Genomic DNA, 6,889 nt, shown 5'->3' with positions numbered 1-6,889 from the left:
AGTCTAACTATTCAAAAGCTTCTGAACACGAGAGTTAAAATATGTTTCAGTGTTACTCCTTCCAGATTCACATTTTGACGTGGTTAAAATTCTCATAAGGATATAGTTCACTAACTTAAGATTCAGAGATATGTAGCAAAGCTTAATGGTTCCAAGCTTGAAGTATTGTTTTCTTGTGTCAATAGTAAATATTTTTAGGAAGTAGAGTAGCTTTAACTCTATCAACTTTGAGTTATCTGATTTGCTGGCAGTGATTTTCTAAATGCTTTAAGAACATACACAAACACCTACTGAAGTCCTTCAAGAGGGCTGTAAATGCATATAGTTGTTCATTCGACTTTCCCAAGGTCCTGTGTTTTTGCCTAAGTGGACTAGATATAGTCTTGTTTGCTAACTTAGATATGTTACGAAATCCTGAAATTTGATACCATCAAGGTGAGAGCTTCTAAACACCAAAGAAGCAACATGCAGCAGGTTGTTTTCGTGGTTCATGTATCTCCATGAAAGAGGAGCAAGACACATTAACAGCAGGCTAATCAATGAAGACCATAAACTGTTTCCAGAAAACAAACACTTTGCAGATGTTTGTACTGGGATGCTGAAGAGTCAGTATCTTGGCCTCCTCATTCCATTGAGAATTCAGGTTCAGTTTGTCATGTTTAAAAAACGTAATACAGTTTGTCATTCCTAAACAGCACCTACTTGCATCTGCCTTTTTTCTTTTTTTTTTCTATTTGGAAACCCTAGAGGTAGTATAATACAATAATAATGTTCCTAATTATATTGTTCCTAGCTATAATAGATAAGTGGTGAGCTAACCACTTTAAAACAGCTGTGTTGTATCACTGACACTGTCAAATATAATCCTTACACATTAAACATACGTGTCTTCCTTGTTGCATGTATATATTATGCATATGTATATATACTCACAACATAAAGTAGCCGAAATACCATGCTCTGTATATCTTTATCAAACATACATTATATGGGCACACAAAGTAAAAGATGTGCATAATGAACAGATATATTCCTTCTACACGCACACAACTTTGTGGATACAATGTTGATAAGATCATACTTCATCACCAATACAAATTCACAAATAAATAACCACCTAAAATATTCACACTTCATCTGTTCCTTACTTATCCTTCATTTTTTTCTTTTCCCTTGCGCTGCCAGTATGTCACTTACCCATATTCGGCTTGACTCCACCTCAAAAGTTTTACCTTCACAATTGTGAAAGACAGAAAAAGATATTAATTATTTTAATGTTAATTATTTTTTACTAATATAGACAATTTTCATTTTTCAAATATCTCTGCCTCTTTTCGAGTGATGAAAATTATAGGAGCTAAATGGTCTGACTTCAAGGGATTCTTCCGGCAGGATGTCTATTAGCAGCACTACCTTCAACTGTACAAGTAGGTATAGAGTACGTCTCTCTATAGCCAGAGTTATATCTGTAAATACTGTAACAAAGTTGTGATTGTAACTCCACATGTCACATCATCTAGTTTTCTTTTTTGAGGTTTGTTTTTTGTTTGTTTGTTTGTTTTTACTGTATAAGAATTTATAGCTGTATAAATACCTCTATGTCAATGTAAATCAAAAAGAAGTGTCAGTAAAACATTAAGACTTCTTACATCTGCTTAATACATTGTTCACATAAAGCCAAACAGTATGAGAGTCTGTCTATTTTCTTTGACAAGGGAACACCATATTTACTTGAATATGGATTTTAAACTAGTTTGAGACTTCCTAGTTTGAGACTTCCTGGAGTCTAACACAGCCTGGAAAGTGTCTTCACATCAGACGAACTTGGGTTCTTTGGAAAAGAAAATATTATAGCTTCTTCACTCTCAGTAATCAGCATATAGCACTAATTCAGCTGATAAACACAGGGCACTACTGCCTAAGCTTTGATGAATCTCTTTTCTATGATTTCTTCATAAAATAATGCTATTTTCAAATCCCTGACATGGACCATGTATTCACTTTTTTTTTCCTGTATCACATAAATACACTGAATAGAGCTCTGTGCTCTACTCCAAGCAGTAATTTGTGAAAGCAACTCCATCTATATTATTATTAACAAGTCCCATGACTTCTAATCATTATGCAATTGTAGTGATTGAGTGTGGCTGTTGGAAGGAAGGCATAAGTTAGTGTCGGTGGAAAAGAAGTTTGATGGATCCAAGGGGTATAGCCTGTGTGTGCAGACAGACCTGCTTATTCCTTTGGTGTTTACATCTTGCTCTGATGAAGAGAAATTATGAGTTAGCTGAGTTTTCTTATAAGCTAGATAACAAACACATGTATGTAAGCTAATGGAAAGCAGACTAGACCTACTGGCCTAGTTCTTCAAGGAAAATGAAGCAGTTACATCAGCCAAAGGTTTTCATGTACAAAACCTTAAATCCACAAAGACACTGTAGGCTACTCAGAACTCCAGTGAAACATCCCCTTGGCAGTCTGTATACACCACACTGAGCAAAAAAATACCTTAAATAGGGGTGTAAACATTTTTTTAATCTAAGCAAAACATTTCCTAAACAAGAGAGTTCTTGAGTTAATACTTCACTGTAAATATTCTGCCTCTGAATCTTTGTTTTCCATCTTGTACTATCTCTCTCCAGCCCCTGCTCCTGAAACAGAGTCAGTAGCGCAGGCTAGAGCACAGCTGAATTTCTGCACTTCCCTTTAATAAGGACAGATATACAGGGAACTAGAAACTGAGTAAGTTTACCCCGCTAGACACAGGCAGTCTTCTCATCTGAGAAAAGCATGTTATTTGCTGAGGTAGATATGGTATGTCATTATTACCAACATTATTTTAGATACATTTATTTTACTTTCCTGGTGTTTCCATTTCTCATCTATTTCACAAAGCAAAGTATATTTATATACTTTATATATTATAAAATATATATATGCCACATTTACAGTGGTAAGCATTACACCTACTTTGGAATACTTATGCATTGTACTTATCAATATTTTAAAATTATGTAATCTGACTTTAGTGTAAAGATCATCAATGGTGAGTCACCTTGACATGAGCAGCATTTTAATTTTCCAAGCCAAATAAGGGGACAAAAATACAAATATTGTACTACTTCCAGTAAGGATTTCATAATGGCTTCCTCCATGAAAAAGTGATTAAGGCAATTTAAGTTCACTAACTGTATTTACGCTGTCTATTTTCTTAATATTGAAAGAAAAATGCATGGTGTAGAAGTCTATCTTTACACCGAGAGTCAAGCCCCAGGCATTCCTTAGAGATTTTTTCTGGTATCTTGAGAAGACAGCACAGAAGGGTGTATCCGTGGAAGCAATTTGAAATTTGCACCCTCTGGCAGATCTCTTTCCATCCACCCACACTGGAATCATCATTTCCCAAAGTAGACATGCCATCGTACAAAGTATGACAAAGACACAGCAGCAAGACCAACAGTGGGGGTGGAGGGTGGGGGAAAACGAGAGAGGGAAAGAAAACCCACACAACATCCTCTCCCAGTCACCATCAGAAATATTGTCTGGGAAACCAATTGCTCAAATGTCACAAATGTTCATTGCTTGGAATTAAGGTGTGGCCTGAACTATTTCTTATAAAAAGAACAACAGAATAGTCTGCTCTCCGATAAGCTCATGCATATTCCAGTTTGGATTTGGATTTCGCTTGGTTTATATTGAGAAAGATCAAGCTACAGAAGCAGGAAACTACATATAAGGGCACTAATTTCTCTTTTCACATCTTACCAAGGACTGAAAAGTCAAACTTCATCTTAGTTTCTGGAGTTTAGTTTATCATCATTTGAAATGTCAGCATTTCAACTTATTTCTATGCCAGAAAATGGACAAAACTTCAGATGCTCAGATGGAGAAGGTTGGAGAACTGAGAAGTTATTTTCTGAAATTGCAACAGCAACTGTAAAAATAAAAAGAGCTCAAAGTTTCCAAACTGAAAGTTGTCAACCATTCTATCCTAATTTTCATTTCCTCTCCTTTATCTATGCTTTATGGGTGGTGTGCTGGTTTAAAAGTTAACCAGCAGGGGGAATGAACCCAACTCAAAGGAGAGATTATAAGTCAGAATAACAATTTATTAAAATAATACAGTAAGTACAATAATACAAACAAACAATTGGTCTCAACCCACAAAAACCCAAATGTGTAACCCAGTACCCTGGGGCCTGAACAAAGTGGTGTTCCTTGGGCCCTGTTTGAGTCCAAAGTAAAGGGAGAGGGGAAGAACCTGCTGGTGGGAGAGCTGCTGCAGTCTGGCCAGAACTGGTGATCGCAGTCCAGTGGTGGTCTAAGTCTGGTTGAGAGCGATGAGATGCAGCCGTCCTCTGGATCCCACGAGTGGGTTGAAAAATGTTCCAAAACTCCAAGATTATATATCCTCCAGTTCAGGCAGGAATGCTTGGTACTCTCCTCAGGGCGGGGAGTTCACAAAGGGTGTGAGGACAGAAACATCCTCCTATCTCACAGGCCTCTTAACACCTAGTTTATAGCCTGAGGAGTCAGGCTCTATGGGCAGAAGGTGCGAATAGTCTATTGACAACAATAGTCTAGTTTCTGGGAAATGACATGGAAGGCTATAGAATACAGTTTTGGGTTACACCCACCATGCTCTATGGGCAGAGGGTGCGAATAGTCTATTGACAACAATAGTCTAGTTTCTGGGAAATGACATGGAAGGCTATAGAATACAGTTTTGGGTTACACCCACCATGATGAACTGATCTCAGCTGTCCTAACTAGGACAGGTGGTCAAAGGTTGTCTCAAGCAATCTATTTTCTCTCATAATCCAAAAGTGGCTGTTTTCCCCCACAGACTAGAATCATGTCCTCCAGATTTTATTATCTAACAAGTATTGAAGAGTGATACTGAGGTTTTAGCTGCAAAATGGTATCTTCTCACATGCAAACACCTGTGTTCATGGTACTTTCAACACAGTGCTAGTCATCCACCTGTGGAGGCAGCAAAGCTTGCAAATTTGGATACTAGTTGGCTCTGGCACAGAGAGTTCATTGTGATTCGAGTATTGAGTCCTGGGTGCTAAAATAGAGTACAATTAGAAGACTTTTGCTTTCATGGGAATATGAAAAATAGAAGTTTGAAATAACTTCCATGCTGAATTCTCATTATCTACATCTATTTCTACTTGTTTCATTTAAAAGGATTTATTTCCATTACATATATGAAAAAAATAATTGTTCTTTCAGGCATATTTATGTGCTTATTCATGACTGAGGGATTACTTTATTAGGAATTTTTAGAATATTTTGCATTGTTCTATCTAACTCCTACTGAAATCAGTCAGAGTTCTACACCACATCTTTAAAAAGAAGCACAGATATAATCCTAGTTTAAAATGTGTGATAAGTCATTACCGTGGTTGTTATAACTTCAGGGAAAGAAATAATGATTTGTCATGGGCACAGAGGCCACATTTCTTTTCAAGAGGCTTTCAGTGACTGCAACTTGCAAGTATTGCTGTAAATATAGCACACTAATTTAAGCAGTGTATGTGCTCCTCTGCTGACCCTTACTCTGAGATAGCTTATTAATATCTTATCCGGAGTTCCCTTCAGGCCTTTGCAATGCAGTGGGTGGACAGCAGGTGGGAAGAGGCTGGGCATGTGGGAATGCAGCCTACTTCCCCAAAGTCCACATCAGCCCAGCCCAGTACAGCACAGCACAGCCTGGCAGGACAAAGCAAAGCAGGAGTGACCAGGGGAGCAACAGGCAACCACACAGAGATGCTGCAGTTCCCCTCCCACGCTGCAGTTGCAGCTGTCCTTGTTTCTTCTAGGAAGCAGGATTCATTCCTGTAGGTGCATTGAGCACTGAAATTACAGGAGCTGAAAAAAATATGATATAAAATTAATATACCAATGCGGACTGAAAAGTTTACTTCCTTAACCTTCCCTCTTCTGTCCCAGAAAAAGGTGGTCATATGGATCAAATCATAGCTGAATTTTGTGTGGTTGGGGAGGTTCCTTACTGTACCTCTGAAAATCTCAGGAACTGACTGTCTTGAAGGCTTGAGTGCCAAACAGGACAGTATAGAAGAATGTTCACAGTTTAGGCTAAAGATGTCTTTCTGGTTCTCTAAAATGAGGTTTCTTAAAATAATGAGAGAAGAGACAGTGAGACAGTGCCATGTTCCTTGTTACTCTAGCCAGTTTACCAAGCTTTTCTACTTAAAAGTAATATTTTCACAATATCTTGAGTTAGTGTGTTACCATGCCAGAGTGGCTGACAGCATTTCTTATTCCAGCTCCCTCTTCGGCTCAGCATAGCTGTGAAGATGAAATCTCACTTTTCCAGAGAACTGTAGCCCATTACAGCACATTGGGAATGCCTGCCAGTCGCTACCTTTGGCTAGGGGCATGTGTTACAAATGTTCCTGTGTGTGAGTTACAGTAGGATGTACAGAGGAGGAGTGTACCGGAGGAGTGTACAGAGGTTCACTGAGAACAGTTTCTCTGTTGGATTCTTCTTTTGTTGGTATTTTCTTTTTTTCAATGTTTTCATTAACGAGGGAGGGAGAAGGACAAGGAGGTCCTGATCTGACATCTGGAGACTTATTTCATGCTCCCACCCAATAAACAGCGTATATGCTTTAGACAACAGACAAGTATTTACACTAAGAGTCAAATAAAAGACACCAGAGACAGGGAGGGGAAAATTTTAATATGAACAAATACAAACAATTACTTCCCTGTATTTAGGTCACTGCTTCATCATTACTGCATATTAATAATGGTCAGGATGTCTTTCCTGAAGCCTCTGATGTTTGTTTTATGCAGGTGTGGAAACTAGTTGCAATGCAAAACCAGCAAAAGATTAAATTTTCTCCTTGACTACTTC

Source organism: Manacus candei, unplaced genomic scaffold (genome assembly GCF_025592945.1).
Source record: "Manacus candei isolate 608988 ecotype Guabito, Panama unplaced genomic scaffold, ASM2559294v1 h1tg000011l, whole genome shotgun sequence".
Lineage (NCBI taxonomy): Eukaryota > Metazoa > Chordata > Aves > Passeriformes > Pipridae > Manacus > Manacus candei.
This window is presented reverse-complemented; position numbering follows the sequence as displayed.